Here is a 19,821-nt window from a genome sequence, read left to right as displayed (position 1 = left end):
ATTTATTGTTGAAAGTATTACAAAGGGTATTACATATGTGTCTATATTATCCCCCCGCCCTAGACAGTCCCCTAGCCTCCCCTATTCCCCAGTGTCTTATGTCCATTGGTTATGATTATATGCATGCATACAAGTCCTTTAGTTCACCTCTTACCCTCCTATTTTCTGCCCCCCAACCCTCCCCGGCCTTCCTGCTGAAGTTTGACAATCTGTTTGAAGCAGCTCTGCCTTGTATCTATTATTGTTCAAAAGTTTATAATGGTCTCTATTATCCATGAATGAGTGAGGTCATGTGGTATTTTTCCCTCACTGACTGGCTTATTTCACTTAGCATAATGCTCTATAGTTCCATCCATGCTGTTGCAAATAGTAAGAGTTCCATCTTTTTTAAAACAACATAGTATTCCATTGTGTAGATGTACCACAGTTTTCTAATCCATTCATCTACTGATGGACACTTAGGCTGTTTCCAGATCTTAGCTATGGTGAATTGTGCTGCTATGAACATAGTGGTGCATATATCCTTTCTGATTGGTGTTTCTGGTTTCCTGGGATATATTCCTAGAAGTGGGATCACAGGGTCAAATTGGAGATCCATTTTCAGTTTTTTAAGGAAACTCCATACTGTCTTCCATAGTGGTGGCACCAGTCTGCATTCCCACCAGCAGTGCACAAGTGTTCCTTTTTCTCCACATCCTCTCCAGCACTTGTCGTTTGTTGATTTGTTGATGATAGCCAGTCTGACAGGTGTGAGGTGGTACCTCATTGTTGTTTTGATTTGCATCTCTCAGATGATTAGTGACTTTGAGCATGTTTTCATATGTCTCTTGGCTTTCTGAATGTCCTCTTTTGAAAGGTATCTATTTAGGTCCTTTGCCCATTTTTTGATTGGATTGTTTATCTTCCTTTTGTTAAGTTGTATGAGTTCCCTATAAATTTTGGAGATTAGGCCATTATCAGATATGACATTGTCAAATATGTTTTCCTACACAGTGGGTTTTCTCATTGTTTTTTTGATGGTTTCTTTTGCTGTGCAGAAGCTTTTTATTTTGATGTAGTCCCATTTGTTCATTTTCTCTTTAGTTTCAAGTGCCCTAGGAGCTGTATCAGTGAAGAAATTGCTTCGGCATATGTCTGAGATTTTGTTGCCTTTGGATTCTTCTAGAATTTTCATGGTTTCCTGTTGTACATTTAAGTCCTTTATCCATTTTGAGTTTATTTTTGTGTATGGTGTAAGTTGGTGGTCTAGTTTCATTTTCTTGCATATATCTGTCCAATTTTCCCAACACCATTTATTGAAGAGACTATCTTAGCTCCATTGTATGTTCTTGCCTCCATTGTCAAATATTAATTGAGCATATTGGTTCGGGACGATTTCTGGGCTCTCTATTCTATTCCATTGATCTATATGCCTATTCTTGTGCCAGTACCAGGTAGTTTTGAGAACAGTGGCTTTGTAATACAACTTGATATCTGGTATTGAGATCCCACCTACTTTATTCTTTTTCAGGATTGCTGCAGCTATTCGGGGTCTTTTATTATTCCAGATGAATTTTTGGAGAGTTCGTTCTAGATCTCTGAAGTATACCATTGGTATTTTAACGGGAACAGCATTGAATTTATAGATTGCTTTGGGTAGTATGGACATTTTAATGATGTTGATTCTACCAATCCATGAACACGGTATGTTCTTCCATCTGTTTATGTCTTCCTCTGTATCTTTTTTCAACGTCCTGTAGTTTTCTGAGTAGAGGTCTTTTACCTCTTTAGTTAAGTTTATTCCTAGGTAGCTTAGTTTTTTTTTGGTGCGATGGTAAACGGGATTGTTTTTATAATCTCTCTTTCTGAAAGTTCACTATTGGTGTATAGAAATGCCTCAGATTTCTTTGGGTTAATTTTGTATTCTGCTACATTGCCAAATTCATGTATTAAGTCTAGTAGCTTTTTGATGGAGTCTCTAGGGTTTTGTATGTATAATATAATGTCGTCTGCAAATAAGACAGTTTTACTTCCTCTTTTCCAATTTGGATGCCTTTTATTTCTTCTTCTTGCCGAATTGCAATGGCTAACTGTTCCAGTACTATGTTGAACAGGAGTGGTGAGAGGGGGTATCCCTGTCTTGTTCCTGTTCTTATGGGAAATGGTGTTAATTTTTGTCCATTGAGTATGATGTTGGCTGTGGGCCTGTCATATATGGCTTTTATTATGTTGAGGTATGATCCTTCTACTCCCACATTGCTGAGAGTTTTTATCAAAAATGTGTGTTGAATTTTGTCAAATGCTTTTTCTGCATCAATTGATATGACCATGTGGTTTTTTTTCCCTTTTAATTTGTTTATGTGATGTATCACTTTTATTGGCTTGCGGATATTGTATCATCCTTGCATCCCTGGGATAAATCCTACTTGGTCATGGTGTATGATTTTTCTGATGTACTGCTGGATCTGATTTGGTAAGATTTTGTTGAGGATTTTGGCATCTATGTTCATGAGGGATATTGGCCTGTAATTCTCTTTCATTGTGTTGTCTTTACCTGGTTTTGGTATTAGGGTGATGCTGGCTTCATAGAATGAGCTTGGAAGTGTTCCTTCCTCTTGAATTTTTTGTAGTAGTCTGAGGAGGATAGGTTTTAGTTCTTCCTTGAATGTTTGGTAAAACTCCCCTGTGAAGCCGTCTGGTTCTTGGCTTTTGTTTGCTGGAAGCTTTTTGATGACTGCTTCAATTTCTGCCATAGTTATTGGCCTGTTGAGATTTTTAGATTCTTCCTGATTGAGTTTTGGAATGTTGTATTTCTCTAGGAATTTGTCCATTTCCTCCAGGTTGTCTAGTTTGTTGGAGTAGAGCTGTCCATAGTATTTTTAAACAATCATTTGTATTTTGTGGCGTCTGTTGTTATTTCGCCTCTATCGTTTCTGATTTTGTTTATTTGGGTCCTCTCTCTTTGCTTCTTGGTGAGTCTGGCTAGAGGTTTGTCAATCTTGTTTATCCTTTCAAAGAACCAGCTCTTGGTTTCATTGATTTTATGTATTGTTGTTTTGGTCACTATGTCATTTATTTCTGCTCTAATCTTTATTATCTCCTTCCTTCTGCTCACTCTGGAGTTTTCTTGTTGCTCTCTTTCTAATTCTTTGAGTTGTAGAGTTAGATGATTTACTACCATTTTTTCTTGTTTTTTTTTTAACTTTTTTTTTATTATTATTAGTTAAGGTATTACAAATGTGTCCTCATCCCCCCCTTTAACCCCCAACCTCCCCCCCCACACACACAAACTCATGCTTCCATCCCCCTGTTGTCCATGTCCATTGGTTTGGCTTATATACATGTATACAAGTCCTTCTGTTGATCTCTTCCCCTTACCCCCGCCCTCCCCTACTTTCCTTCTGGGGATTGATAGCCTGATCGCTGTTTCTCAGTCTTTGGGTTTGTCATTTTTCATCAGTCTATGTTGTTCTCTATAATCCACAAATGAGTGAGATCATGTGGTATTTATCTTTCTCTGACTGGCTTATTTCACTTAGCATAATGCTCTCCAGTTCCATCCATGCTGTTGCAAAAGGCAAGAGTTCCTTTTTTTTACCGCAGCATAGTATTCCATTGTGTATGTGTACCACAGTTTTCTAATCCACTCATCTGCTGATGGGCACTTACGCTGTTTCCAAATCTTAGCTATGGTGAATTGTGCTGCTATGAACATAGGGGTGCATATATCCTTTCTAATTGGCGTTTCTGGTTTCTTGGGATATATTCCTAGGAGTGGGATCACAAGGTCAAATGGGAGTTCCATTTTTAGTCTTCTGAGGTAGCTCCATACTGTTCTCCACAGTGGCTGCACCAGTCTGCATTCCCACCAGCAGTGCAGAAGGGTTCCTTTTTCTCCACATCCTCTCCAACACTTGTTGTTTGTTGATTTGTTGATGATAGCCATTCTGACAGGTGTGAGATGATAACGCATTGTCGTTTTGATTTGCATCTCTCGTATAATTAGTGACTTTGAGCAGGTTTTCATATGTCTTTCTGCCTTCTGTATGTCCTCTTTCGAAAAGAGTCTATCTAGGTCCGTTGCCCATTTTTTAATTGGATTGTTTATCTTCCTTTTGTTAAGTTTCATGATATCCCTGTATATGTTGGAAATTACACCCTTATCGGTGGTATCATTGGTAAATATGTTCTCCCATGTAGTGGGTCTTCTTGTTGTTTTTTTGATGGTTTCCTTTGCTGTGCAAAAGCTTTTTATTTTGATGTAGTCCCATTTGTTTATTTTCTCTTTAGTTTCCATTGCCCTAGGAGCATTATCAGAGAAGAAATTTCTTCGGCATATGTTTGCGATTTCGCTGCCTGTGGATTCCTCTAGTATTTTTATGGTTTCCCGTCTTACGTTTAAGTCTTTTATCCATTTTGAGTTTATTTTTGTGTATGGTGTGAGTTGGTGATCTAGTTTCATCCTTTTGCATGTATCTGTCCAATTTTCCCAACACCATTTATTGAAAAGACTGTCTTGACTCCATTGAATGCTCTTGCCTCCTTTGTCAAATATTAATTGGGCATAGTGGTTTGGGTCGATTTCTGGGGTCTCTATTCTATTCCATTGATCTATATGTCTGTTCTTGTGCCAGTACCAAGCTGTTTTAAGAACAGTGGCTTTGTAATACAGTTTGATATCTGGTATTGAGATCCCACCTACTTTGTGTTTTCTCAGGATTGCTGCAGCTATTCGGGGTCTTTTTTTATTCCAGATGAATTTTTGGAACGTTCGTTCTAGATTTGTGAAATATGCCGTTGGTAATTTAATGGGGATTGCATTGAATCTATAAATTGCTTTGAGTAGTATGGACATTTTGATGATGTTGATTTTACCAATCCATGAACATGGTATATTCTTCCATCTGTTTATGTCTTCCTCTATCTCTTTTTTCAGTGTCCTGTAGTTTTCAGCATATAAGTCTTTTACCTCCTTAGTTAAGTTTATTCCTAGGTATTTTAATTTTTTTGGTGCAATGGTAAATGGGATTGCTTCTGTAGTTTCACTTTCTGTAAGTTCACTATTGGTGTAAAGAAATGCCATGGATTTCTTAGCATTAATTTTGTATCCTGCTACATTGCCGAATTCATTTATTAAGTCTAATAATTTTTTGATGGAGTCTTTAGGGTTCTGTATGTACAGTATCATGTCATCTGCAAATAAGGACAGTTTTACTTCTTCTTTTCCAATCTGGATGCCTTTTATTTCTTCTTCGTGTCTGATTGCAATGGCTAGTACTTCCAGTACTATGTTGAACAGGAGTGGTGAGAGGGGGCATCCCTGTCTTGTTCCTGTTTTTAGGGGGAATGGTTTTAGTTTTTGCCCATTGATTATGATGTTGGCTGTGGGTTTGTCATATATGGCTTTTATTATGTTGAGGTATGATCCCTCAATTCCTATCTTGCTGAGAGTTTTTATCAAGAAAGGGTATTGGATTTTGTCAAATGCTTTTTCCGCATCAATTGATATGACTATGTGGTTTTTTTCTCTCAATTTGTTTATGTGATGTATCACGTTTATTGATTTGCGGATATTGTACCATCCTTGCATCCCTGGGATAAATCCTACGTGGTCATGGTGTATGATCTTTTTGATGTACTGCTCGATCCGATTTGCTAGGATTTTGTTGAGGATTTTGGCATCTATGTTCATGAGGGATATTGGCCTATAATTCTCTTTCATTGTATTGTCTTTATCTGGTTTTGGGATTAGGGTGATGTTGGTTTCATAGAATGAGCTGGGAAGTGTTCCTTCCTCTTGGATCTTTCGACATAGTCTGAGGAGGATAGGTTTTAGGTCTTCCTTTAATGTTTGGTAAAACTCTCCTGTGAAGCCATCTGGCCCCAGTCTTTTGTTTGCTGGAAGCTTTTTGATTATTGCTTCGATTTCCTCCATAGTTATTGGCCTATTGAGATTTTTAGATTCTTCCTGGTTAAGTTTTGGAAGGTTGTATTTATCTAGGAATATGTCCATTTCCTCCAGGTTGTCTAGTGTGTTGGAGTAGAGTTGTTCATAGTATTTTCTAACAATCCTTTGTATTTCTATGGGGTCTGTTGTTATTTCTCCTCTTTCATTTCTGATTTTGTTTATTTGGGTCCTCTCTCTTTGTTTCTTGGTGAGCCTGGCTAGAGGTGTATCAATCTTGTTTATCCTTTCAAAGAACCAGCTCTTGGTTTTGTGGATCTTTTGTATTGTTTTTTTGGTCTCTATGTCGTTTATCTCCGCTCTGATCTTTGTTATTTCCTTCCTTCTGCTTACAGTGGGCTTTTTATGTTGCTCTCCTTCTAATTCTTCGAGTTGTAGAGCTAGGTAATTTATTCTCATTGTTTCTTGTTTCTTGCAGTAGGCTTGTAGAGCTATGAACTTCCCTCTCAAGACTGCTTTTGCTGTGTCACATAGGTTTTGGATTGTTGTGTTTTCATTGTCACTTGTTGCCATGATGTTTTTTATTTCTTCTTTGATCTCTCTGGTAACCCAGTCGTTGCTTAATAGCATGCTATTTAGTCTCCATGTGTTTGATTTTTTTGGATTGTTTTTGTTGTAGTTGATTTCCAGTTTTATGCCTTTGTGGTCTGAGAAGATACTTGATATGATTTCAATTTTCTTGAATTTGAAGAGACTTTGTCTGTGACCCAATATATGGTCTATCTTTGAAGATGACAAATGTGCACCTGAGGAGAATGTATATTCTGTGGCTTTGGGGTGAAATGTTCTGAAGATGTCAATTAATTCCATCTGATCTAGTGAGTCATTTAGGATTGATGTTTCTTTGCTGAGTTTCTGTTTAGAGGATTTGTCCAGTGGCGATAATGGGGTGTTAAGGTCCCCTACTATGATTGTATTGCTGTCAATCTCTCCCTTGATCGTCTCCAGAAGCTTTCTTATGTATTTGGGTGCTCCTATATTGGGTGCATATATATTTACCAGAGTTATTTCTTCTTGTTGGACTGCTCCCTTTAGTATTATGAAGTGGCCTTCTTGATCTCTTTTTATGTCCTTCACTTTGAGATCTAATTTGTCAGATATAAGTATTGCTACCCCAGCTTTTCTTTCACTTCCATTGGCCTGAAAAACCTTTGTCCATCCCTTCACCATCAGTCTGTGTGCATCTTTTTTTTGAGGTGGGTTTCCTGTAGACAGCAGATATATGGGTCATGTTTTCTTTCCACTCATTTACCCTATGCCTTTTGACTGGGGAATTTAATCCATTTACATTTAAAGTTATTATTGATAGAAACTTGTTAGTCTCCATTTTTGTTCTTTGCCGCTGCGTTCCTTCTTTGTTTCCTGTTTTTTCTATTTTCAGCAGACCCTTTAGCATTTCTTGCATTGCTGATTTGGTTGTAATAAACTCCCGTAGACCATTTTTGTCTGTGAAGCTCCTGATTTCACCCTCAATTTTGATTGATAGCCTCGCTGGGTATAGTATTCTTGGATTCAGACCCTTCCTTTGCATGACTTTGTATATTTCATTCCATTCCCTTCTTGCCTGATGTGTTTCTGTTGAGAAATCGGTCGCTAGTCTGATGGGGGATCCTTTGTAGGTAACTTTCTGTCTCTCTCTGGCTGCTTTTAAGATTCTTGCTTTGTCGTTGGTGTTTGCCAATTTAATTATTATGTGCCTTGGTGTCGGTCTTTTCGGGTTCATTTTGTTTGGGACTCTGTGAGCTTCTTGGATTTGTGTGAGTTTTTTCCTCCCTATATCAGGGAAATTTTCTGTTACTATTTTTTCAAACAGGTTTTCTATTCCTTGCTCAGTTACCTCTCCTTCTGGCACCCCTATTATTCGGATGTTGTTTCGTTTAGCATTGTCCCAGAGTTCTCTTAGGCTCTCTTCCTGCTTTTTAATTTTTTTTTTCTAGAAGCTGTTCTGTTTGGGTATTTTTTTCTACCTTGTCTTCTAGCTCGCTGATACGGTCCTCTGCTTCTTCTAGTCTACTGTTGATGCTTTCTATTGAGTTCTTTATGGCAGTGATGTCGTTTTTCATTTCTTCTTGGTTTCTCTTCATTTCCTCTTGGTTCTTCTTCATTTCCTCTTGGTTCCTACACATATTGTTGAATTGGTCTTCCATTCTTTTCATCCACCTTGTGACCATTACTCTGAATTCTTTCTCTGACAGGTTGCTTGCCTCCATTGCCTCTATTTCGTTTACTTCCTTTTCTGATGATGCCTGTTTTTCTTTCATATTTGGGTTGGTTCTTTGTTTCACCATGATTTCTCTTCTCAAGTTGTTTGATTATGTAGATCTCTCTCTGTTGCGCTGATTCAAAGGCACAAAATACAACACAACAAGGCACAACGTACAAGGCACCAAACTAAATGCATTCACGATATTAATAACCCCAAATAAAGGTGACCCCCCACCCCCTGAGCGAAGAGAATTAGGGGATAAAGAGGAAAAATGAGAAAAATATTAGAGAGAAAAATAAAAAACAAAAAGGAGTGCCGAAATGGGATTGGGAAAATGGAGAGAAAAAAAACCACACAAAAAAAGACCAAAAAACAAACAAACAAACAAACAAAACAACAACAACAAAAACAAAAAAAAGTTAAGAGAATGAAATAGAGGTGGGGAAGAGGCTATTTTATGGGGAGAGCGAGGGATTGGAAATTAGATATATAAGTAGGGTGAAATTTAGACAGTGGGTAGAAAGAAGTAATAGGTAAAATCCAAAGCAGGAATAGGGTAAGAGAAACAGGACAACAAAAGGGGAAAAGTGAGGAAGAGAGTTTTGGCTTAAGGGTAAATGTGAGAGAGAGAGAAATGATGCTAAAGGAACGATGAAAATAGAGTGTAGAACACTAATCCCAAAGTAAAATAAAAAAAATAATAAAAAATAAAATGACCCTTGAAAAAATGGTAAAAGGATAGCAATAATACTGGTTAAAAAATGTAGTAATTAAAAAGGTAAAATCAGGTGATGAAAAAAATAAAAAATAAAAAAATAAATAAAATAGGTTCTTAATGAAATGGTGAAAAAAGAATTAAAAAAATATGTATATAAAAATATTTGGAAGTGAAGGTGCTTCAGATCTTCCACTCTTCTTTTTGGCACGCCTCAGTCCTGCCAGGCATTCAGGGGAGTGTTGAACTTCCCTGCGATACACTGTCCCTCCGTGCAGTAAACCACAGACCTGATTTTAAGGCAGGTTGTATTTTTTTACCAGACTGCCTTTATTTGTGATCACAAAAGAGACAGTTCGTGGCTCTGCTTCTGGGTGGCAGTGTGTCTGGATTTACCTCCAAGGCTCTAAGTCCTCTCTATCAGTAGGGTTTTGTCCTCTATGGTTTTTGGAACTGATTCGGGAAAGACCACTGCCCAGAGCTGGTTCCTTGCCACTGTCCGCTGTTTCCCAGGCTCCCCAAAAAGAACTTTCCCCTACAGGCTCTGCGAATGACCCCAACTGGGGAATCCCATGCGCTGGGTTTAATAATCAAATGCACGGATCTAAGGGGAACTGTAACAAGAGCCTGATAGTTGTGCGAATTCGCAAGCCTCCACCTTCCAGGTCGGCGCACAGTCTCAGCGCGCCCACTCGCCCCTGGCATCAAGCAGCCAGCAGATTGGCAAAGTCCAAGGCTGCTCCTTTACATCCAGTCCAGCTATGGGCTCATTTTTCACATTCCCTTCTGCCAGCAGCCCTGTGGGGCCCCTTCCCCACTCGCGGGTCACGCTGGTCCCAAAGGCTGCGGACTCTGTGGGGCGCAGATTCCGCCCCGCGCGCACGAGCGCGCGAGCTCGGTCCTCCCTCCAACCCGAACTGCAAACCGCACCTTTAGGGGATGTCCAACCTTTCCGTGAGAAGAAGCAGTGCTCGTCTGAGTTCACACAGTCACGCTGCTTGAGATCCCTTGTTTCCAGGTTAGTAGCTGGTCTCTGGATGCTGACAACAACCACCCAAGATGGTGCAGTCTCCGCTGCTTAGCTGGCGCACCAGGAGAGGCTTCAGCCTCAGTCTCCAACAGTCCTTATTTTTCCCTGGGGGGATCTCAGTCTTTCCTAGCTGCAGACAATCTCTCAGCTGAAAATCCTCTACCTATTCGGGCTGAATGTTACCCGTTTCAGCTGCTCACCCTTATCTGCTCCAGGACAGGGCACAGGACACGTCCGCTTATACCTCCGCCATTTTCTGAGCTTCCTTTTCTTGTTTTTTGAGATAGGCCTGTAGAGCTATAAACTTCCCTCTCAGGACTGCTTTCATTGTGTCCCATAGGTTTTGGATTGTTGTGTTTTCATTGTTATTAGTTTCCAGGATGTTTTGAATTTCTTCTTTGATTTCATTGGTAACCCAATCAATATTTAATAGCATGCTATTCAGCTTCCAGGTGTTTGAGTATTTCTGGTTGTTTTTATTGTAGTTTATTTCTAATATTATGCCATTGTGGTCTGCGAAGACGCTTTTTATGATTTCAATATTCTTGAATTTGGGGATACTTTGCTTGTGTCCCAATATATGGTCTATTTTTGAATATGAGTTATGAGCCCTTGAGTAGAATGTATATTCCGTGACATTGGGGTGAAGTGTTCTGAAGATGTCTATTAAGTCCATCTGATCTAGTGAGTCATTTAGGATTGCTGTATCTTTGCTGATTTTTAGTGCTGTCAGTGGTGTATTAAAGTCCCCTACTATGATTGTATTGTTGTCGATCTCTCTTTGATACCTTCCAGGATTTTTTTTTTATGAATTTGGGTGCTCCTGCATTGGGTGCATATATGTTTACCAGGGTTATATCTTCTTGTTGTATTGATCCCTTTAGTATTATGAAGTGGCCTTCCTTATCTCTTGTTATGGCCTTCACTTTGAGGTCTATTTTGTCCAATATAAGTATTGCTACCCCAGCTTTCTTTTCCTTTCCATTTTCCTGAAAGATATTTTTCCATCCCTTCTCTTTCAGTCTGTGTGAGTCCCTTCTAATGAGGTGTTTTTCTTGTAGACAGCAGATGTATGGGTCATTTTTTTTTATCCATTCAGCCACTCGATGTCTTTTGTTTGGAGCATTTAGTCCGTTTGCGTTAAAAGTTATTATTGAAAGGTACTTGTTTGTAGCCATTTCTTTTTTTGTGTGGCTGTTTTCTTTCTGAGCTTTTTATTTCTTATTTTTATACCAGTCCCTTTAGCATTCCTTGCATTGCTGGCTTGGTGGTGATAAACTCCCTTAGCCTTTTTTTTTTTTTTTTTTGTCTGTGAAGCTTCTTATTTCCCCTTCAAGTTTGAATGATAGCCTTGCTGGATAGAGTATTCTTGGATTCAGTCCTTTGCTTTGCATCACTTTGTAAATTTCTGTCCATTCTTTTCTGGCCTGATGTGTTTCTGTTGAGAAATCATTTGACAATCTAATGGGAGATCCCTTGTATGTAACTTTCTGTCTCTCTCTTGCAGCCTGTAAGATTCTCTCTTTGTCCTGAACATTTGCCATGGTAATTATGATGTGTCTTGGTGTGGGTATTTTCGGGTTCACCTTGTTTGGGACTCTCTGGGCTTGTGTGACTTTTTTCTTCCCCACCTCAGGGAAGTTTTCTGATATTATTTCTTCTAATAGGTTTTCTAATCCTTGTTCATCCTTCTGTTGTTCTGGTACCCCTATTATTCGTATGTTGTTTCGTTTCATGTTGTCCCAAAGCTCCCTTAGGCTCTCCTCCTGTCTTTTAATTTTTTTCTCCAATTGCAGTACATTTTGGGTGTGTTTTGCTTCCTTGTCTTCTAATTCACTAATTCGGTCCTCCGCTTCTCCTAGTCTACTGTTGATACTTTCAATGAAATTTTTCATTGCAGCTCTATCACTCTTCATTTCTTCTTGGGTCTTACTTATGTTGTTGATTTTTTCATCTGTTTCTTCTTGCTTCTTTCAGAGGTTGTCGATTATTTCCTCCATCCAGTTTATGCACTCTAGGACCCCTATTCTGAATTCTTTTTCTGTCATGTTGCATGCGTCTGTATTACTTAGCTGCTTTTCTGGAGAGTCCTCCTTCTCTTTCCTTTGGGGGTTTCTTTGTCTACCCATGTTTGATCTCACTGACATATCTAGACGTTGAGTCGTTCAGTGGTTGCTCCCTTGGTGGCAGTGACTCCTTGGTCTGTGGTTGCTCTTCGGGCGGTTTTAGTAGCAGGTGCTCTTCAGTTGGAAGCAGCTCCTCTGGTGGGTGCTGTTCACAGCTGTGGTGGCTCTTCTGGCTGGTGGGGCGAGGTTTCATGTACAGCTGCTGTTCCTCAGCAGAGGGTGTGGTGCTCAGGAGGTTGCTTTTGCTTGGATCTGCTGCGTTGATTTAAAGGCACAAAATACAACACAACAAGGCACCATGTACCAGGCACTATACACAAATATATCCACGATATTAATAACCCCAAATAAAGGTGACGACCCAGATTAAGAGAATTAGGAGATAAGGAAGAAGGAAGAGAAAAAGATAAAAGAGAAAAAAGAAATGAAAAGTAGGGACCAAAAAATGGAGTGCAAAAATGAAATTGGGAAAAAGGAGGGGGGAAAATAAAAGCGAGAAAAGAAAAGAAAAGAAAGAGAAAAAAAAAGAGCGAAAAGAGAGAATGAAGTGGAAGAAGGGAAGAGACTTTTTATATGAGGAGAATACTCCTATAGACCAGCCATTAATCCCTACAAATTCCAGCAACAGCTCCCGGGAGATGAATTCAAACTGGAAACAACTAATAATATAACGATGAAAATAGAATGGTGAACACTAATACCAAAATAAAATAAAGAGAAAATAAAATGTCACTTTAAAAAATGGTAAAATGGTAGCAGTAATAATACTGGTTAAAAATAAGAAGGTAGTAATTAAAAGGGTAAAATCAGGTGATGGAAAAAGAAGAAAAAGAAGAAAAGAAGAAAAAGAAGAAGAAAAAAAAGAAAAAAAATGGTTTGTTAGTTAAACGGTGAAAAAAGAAAAAAAAATTGCAGTAGTGAAGTAGTGAAGGTCCTTCGGTTCTTCTATTCTTCAGTGTGGCTCGCCTTAGACCTGCCAGGTATTCAGGAGAGTGTTGAGTTTCCCTGCAATACACTGTTCCTGTGTGTTGTAAACCACAGTCCTTATTTTAAAGCAGGCTCCATTTGTTTCCCAGACTGCCTTATTTTGTATATAGCAAATAGTCAGTTTGTGGGTCAGCCTCTGGGTGGCAGTGTTCTGGGGTTGGCCTCTGATGCTATAGGGCCTCTCTGTCCAGTGGAAGTTCACTGCCCAGAGCTGGCTGCGTAATAGTTAGTTACCGGCGCTGTGTTGTTGCTGGGATTGAAAATCCCTCTATAGGCCAGACCCTGTTAACTCCCAGGGACTGATCACGTTATTTTAATCCTTGATCTCCTACAGGGTGGAATCTGGGTGTGGTCGCTCTCCTTGCCTGGGGGCTAGGGGGAGGAGTCTCACGCTCCAGAGAGAATGGCTGCCCCAGTCCTGTGCTCAGGGGTGTCTCAGCACTCAATTCGCTGCCACCTCTCCCAGCCCCCCTTCTCTCCTCAGTCTCTCCCCAAATTCCACTCCTCCGCACACTCTCCCTCTCTTCAGCACAGGTGAGTGTCTGTATCCGAAATGTCCCATGAACACGATTCAGTGAAAACAAACAAACGCCGCCCGCGGAAATGGGGAAGGCTTGGTTTCTGTAAGCTTCTTCTCTTGCTGGGACTGCATGGTCTGGTCAGCTCTTCAGGCTGCCCCCTTTAGGCTCAGTCCTCTGTGATCACAGAACCCAGCTCTCAATTCCCCCGGCAGCGCCAGGAATCTCGCGGTTCTCCTTTCCCCAGTCAGGGGCTGTGCCTGTCCCAAGAGATGCGGCTGTCTGCCACGCGATCTCCCTCCAACTCTCTGGGCTCAGAGGTCTGGCAAACTTTCCTGCCCAAATCCCTGGTTTTTTTTACCTTTCCAGGGATGTTCTGCTCTTCCCGGCTGCAAACCGTCTCACCAGCTGAGCAATTTCCCCAATTCGGGGTGGGTGTTATTAGTTTCAGCTGCTCACTCCATTTGCTCTGGGGCACGACCTGGGACGCATCTGCCTATATCGCAGCCATCTTCCATCTCCGGTATTTTCAATTAATAGATTAACTTCTATCTTCTAGGCTTCACAATAGGCATACTCAGATCAACATTTCAGTATTGTAAATCTCAATACTTTTAGATGATTTGAACTTAAAAGTTTTAAGTTTCCAGCCAATAAGCCTGGCATAGCTGCTTAATTTCAAAATGGTCACAATTTTCCTGCTGGAGAAGTCAAGAAGCAAAACCATAGCTATTCATATGTAAACTTGACTATCAACTTCCTGGTGGTACTTGCCTCAGGGCAGGAAATTTCAAAAGAGCTACTTTAAATGGCTTTGGGAAACCAGCCTGTATTTCTTTCTTAGGTTCAACTTCGCCATTTTTAAGGCCAAAACAGTCTCGGGGTTTTATTCTGTACACAGCAAAAGGTCAAGTTCAGCTCAAAACTATGCGCACTCGTTTTTAAACTGGCCTTTTCCCTTTACATGTGCACAGAAATCCCAGATGCATTTATAAATTTGTAAAAGCTTTTCAATTACAAGAAGGACTTTAATTTTAGAATACTTGGAAAGGGGGCGTCCAAATTGGATCGCCACGTGCTCCTTCTTCCCTTTCCCCACATCCTGCTTTTGGGGGAAGTTTCAGCAAATGACTCAGATGCCATATTTTTCCCAAAGTCATGCTTAATAGAAGACATTTTAAGTTTTTCCCTATTTTGCTTTCTAAAGCAATGGCTAGCACCCAAGGTTATCTTAGCCAAAGTTTGGTTGTCATAAGATGTTCTCCGGTAATTTTTAAATAAAACATTAAGTAATCTCATTGTGGGAGAGCTTATAACTCTGCCTTTTCCTGCCACCTTTGAATCTCTCCACACCAGAGGTGGACTCGGCAGCAGGGTTTCATTTCTTATTACAGATTTTAGATTCCAAATACAAATTAAGATTTTAATTTGAACAAGAAACCACATTGAGGTGACCATGGCACTCTTTTTTCAGCCTGATTTTAAGGAGTACCTTTTAATATTCCAATTTCTTTATAAGTTGGCCTTTTTGCATAGGAGATTCTATTAACGGAGAATTAAACATATCAGGATTAGGACATGGAGGTGGAGGGAGCCATGAAGGCCATTCCTCCCATTTTTTCTTTTCTTTCTGCTCCTCTTAAGGAGTGTAGGGTGCAAGGGGAGGAGATTTATCCTCCTTGACCTCTTCTAAAGCCTGTAGGAAATGAAATGCTGTGTTCCACAAGGGGAAACAATTTTTGGCAAGTTCTGATTAACGTTTTGGCAAACTTTTAAGATCTAATGCCTTACTTTTTTTAAAAGCCAAATATACCTTTTTAAAGTCGAATCTACTTTTTTAAAGCCAAATCCTGCCCCGTTTGTTAGCCTGGTTAAGAAAACGTTCCCAGTGTACTTACAGACCCGGGCTTCTGTAGTTGATCCTGGGCATTGCGTGCGGTGGACTTCCCCTCACCTTTTTTTGGTGAGTTTTCCACACGTTTTCAGTGAAAACTTCCTTTTCTCCCTCCAGCGAGACCTGCACTTCCAGATTACCCGTTGGGCGCCAGATGTTGAGTGAGACTCCTTCCATGTTCTGCGTGGAGTAGGGTTCGGTATCTGAAAGAGGAGCCGCACAACAAATGAGAGAAAAAAACACGAGAAAATTTTGCAATATTGGGGGACCAGGCGGCAAGTCCTGAAGGACTTCTCCATGCTCAGGCCTCACCAAGCTTTTATTGATCTGGGATGCACCCATAGCATAGCCCTTAGGCAGGTGAACCCCTAGTAACAAGCAGACTAGCCCATCAGCAAGTATTTACATAATAATAAATGGGGGAGTAGTTTCAGCTACCAATGTCTGGACAAACAGAGGTGGCGCCTAGCTCCGAGCTTTGCTAGGGCTTCAAAGGCACCCAGCCTTCGGGGGGTTTCGGGGAGTTCTCTGTCTATGTTTATCAGATAGTGAAGGCAATAAACAGTTTCCCACACTCCTCCACCTCCCACTTGCTCTTCCTACTCCCACCTGCTTCTCCATCTCCTACTTTCTCCTCTACTTCCCACATGCTCTTTCATAACCCCCTGTACTTCCACCTTCCATCTGCTCTTCCCCAACCATCTGCTCTTCCACCTCCCACAGACTTCTCCAACTCCTACTTGTCCTTCCTTCTCACATCTGTTTGTTCAATCCCAACCTGCTCTTTTCCCTCCCACCTGCTTCTTCACACCTCACCAGCTCTTCCCCCTCCCACCAGCTTCTCCACTTCCCTCCTGCTCTTCCTCATCCTAGCTGGCCTTACAACTCCTACCAACTCTTCCTCCTCCCACCTGCTTCTCCACCTCCAACCTTCCTCTCTTCTTCCCACCTGCTTCTCCATATAACATCTGATTTTCCCCTTCTACCTTATTTTCCCCTTTCCGTCTGCTCTTCCACCTCCTTCTTGGGCCTGAACAGTCCTCTCTCCCCTTTGCCTTCGATTCTCTCTCTGTCATTTTTCCTCTACCTTAAGCATTTCTTACCTGGTGAGCTACCTTGGTAACACACATGTGTGGCACCCCAGTATGCACTATGGTGATGTCCCTGAGCCATCCACAGAAATCATGGTCCCTCTACCTGGAAAGAGCCACAGAAATGATTATTCCCATTAACATGAGAATTGATGTCCACTGAGTACAAAGCTTGGGTATCCGGGTTGCTCAAGAAGAGGATCAGCATCTGTCCATGGGAATGGGCCGGGAAGCACAGCACAGCGCACAGCACATGCTCAAGCCCTGGCCAGGTCACTGGGTGTCCTTGTCCTCGGGGACTGCGTGTTTTCTCTGTAAGTAGAGCTGTGGGGGCAATTCACCACCCAGGGTCCTTTCCGATCTCCCCTTTCCCAGGAAGTCCCAGCGGTCACTACACTTCCCCCCACACACAGAGGCAAGATCCATCTCCCTTGTTCTTCTGAGACACTGCCTGTTCCCAGATGGGATATGCAAGTCAGGTTTCCCCTGGGCAGAGGCGCAAGAAGCTGGGCATTTCCCCTCTTGCTTTCTTGCCTCACCTTGCTCCCAGGTGAGCAGTGTTTCCTATATACAGGAATAACCTGCAGGTGCTTGCCGGAGTCCATTCATTGTCTTCACTAGCTGAGTTTAGACAGAGACCCCCCCAAAAGCTAGTAGCCATTGAAAGTCCTAGCAAAGGTCAGGGCAGTGCACCACCCAGTTAATCTAGGAACTACTCAGTTAATTTAGGTAATAATAGTTAAATCATCCCCACCTTAGTTCCCTTAATTCCTTAGATACTTATGCATATCCTTGTTGACTATTGTTAATCAGTACTCCCAGAAATCTATTGATAAGCTAATCAGATACTCTGCCTACATTCGGAAATCTATTGATGAGTTAATCAGATACCTTGACTATTCCTGGAAATTGTCTGCTGATCTGTGTGCCATTGAAACTTCCTTACCCTAAGGGCTACTCCAGATCAATAAAAGATTGGAGCAGCCTGAGCATGGGTGGAAGTCCCTCTCCTTGAGTTGGACTTGCCCGCCTGGTCCTCCAATATTGCAAAATTATCTCGTGTCTTTTTCTCTCATTTGTTGTGCGGCTCCTCTTTCAGATACCGAATCCTACTCCACGCGGGACGTGGAAGGAAACACACTCAACATCTGGTGCCCCACGGGTAATCTGGAAGTGCAGTCCTCGCTGGAGCGAGAAAAGGAAGTTTTCACTGAAAAGGTCTGGAAAACTCACCGAAAAAAGTGAGGGGAAGTCCACCGCACGCAATGCCCAGGATCAACTACAGAAGCCCGGGTCCGTAAGTACACTGGGAACGTTTTCTTAACCAGGCTAACAAACGGGGCAGGATTTGGCTTTAAAAAAGTAGATTCGGCTTTAAAAAGGTATATTTGGCTTTTAAAGAACTAAGAAACTGTATTATGTGCTTTTGATTTGCATGTTTAAAGTGTTAAAATTTTAGAAGGTAATCTTTTACAGTTTTTGCATGTTATTATAGAACATAACCTTTGCTTTTCTTGAAGAAGGTACATTAGATCTTATAAGGTTGCCAAAAAAGTTAGTTAGAACTTGAAAAAAGGTTAGCAGCAAGAAAAACCTCATCTCAAAAATCTTTTTCAATGGGGAACATAATATCGCATTTGCTAAAGCCTTTTACAGAGGCTGAGGAGGAGTCTCCTCAACTGGTTCCCTCTGCTCCTCCTAGTGAGGACTGGGAAGACACGTTAGAGGAATGGCCTTCACGGTCCTCTCCACCTCCGCATGCACATCCTAATCCTGATAAGCTTAATTCGCTGTCATTTGAATCACCTGTGCAAAAAGCCACCAGAGAAGGATTGAGGGAAATACCGGTGGAAGAAAGGCTGGCTTTCCCTATCATAGAGGTACCTGATCCACAGCTACTGAATCAGGTAATCAGACAGCATGTAAAAATTGACTTTAAAATTATAAAGGCCTTACGTGAAAGTGTAGTCCAAAATGGTCCAACAGCTTCTTTTACAGGAGAAATTATGCATAGTATTTCTGAAGCTTTCCTAATCCCTCATGATTGGTATTCTCTAGCACGTGCAACTCTGGATGGAGGAGATTATTTACTATGGAAGGGAGAATTCTTGGAGAAATGCCAGGAGCAAGCCCAAATAAACCGCAGGCTGAATACTCAAATAACTTATGAAATGCTAGCAGGACTGGGACAATACAACCATGTGCGAACCCAGTTAGATTATGTAAAACTGGCATATGAGCAAATTAGAGCTTGTGGAAGGAAAGCGTGGTGGACTTTACCAGCAAAAGGGGACTCTAAGGGAGTTTTTAGTAAATGTTTACAGGGGCCTTTAGAATCATTTTTGATTTTTTGGCTCATCTCACTCGAGCAGTGAGACGACAGATTCAACATGAGGCAGCAGGAGACATTTTAATTCAACAATTAGAATATGAAAATGCCAATGATGATTGTAAGAAATGCCTGATGCCTCTGAGAAAAGGTAGTACCATTACAGAAATGATTCGAGCATGTCAGAATGTGGGGTCAGGCACTTTTCAAGTGAATTTACTCACTGCCACTGCTACTGTAAATAAAAGGTGTCATAACTGTGGAAACATAGGGCATTTTAGAAAAGAATGTAGACAACCAAGAAGGACACAAGGAGGCGCTCCAGGGAAAGGCACTAACATTTTGCCTAGTGAGCTGATCAAAACAGATCCAACCTCTCTGTGACCTAGATGCCAGAAGGGCTACCATTGGGCCAACCATTGTAAATCGAGATTCCACAAAAATGGGCAGCCGTTAAATCAAGACACAGGGTATGGCCAACCACAGGGAAACGGCCAATGGGGCAACCCACAGCCCTATCAATAAAGGGGAGATCTGCGCTGCAAAGCCCACAGTGGAATCTCTGATTTGGGCCACTCCAGGAAGTACAAGCCTAGATCTTAACAGTACTATAGCGGTCACTTTGACCCCTGATATGGCTCGGCAAGCTGTTCCTACAGGAATCTGGGGACCTGTGCCATCAGGAACTTTAGGATTAATTTTAGGGAGAAGTGGAAACACTCTGAAAGGATTAACTGTTTTGCCTGGAGTCATAGATTCAAATTATGTGGGAGAAATTAAAGTAATATTGGAATGCAATCATATTATGCAAATTACTCCAGGACAAAGAATTGCTCAAATACTACTTCTACCTTATGCTCAACAAGGCAAGGCTATAAATAGGAAAAGAGGAATGCAAGGACTTGAAAGCTCAGACATCTATTGGATACAGGAAATTAGCAAAACTCGTCCTATGATTAATTTGAGAATAGAAGGAAAAAT

This window comes from Myotis nattereri, assembly GCF_964212035.1.
Source record: "Myotis nattereri genome assembly, chromosome: Y".
NCBI classification, from domain to species: domain Eukaryota; kingdom Metazoa; phylum Chordata; class Mammalia; order Chiroptera; family Vespertilionidae; genus Myotis; species Myotis nattereri.
Note: the sequence above shows the minus strand (reverse complement) of the source record.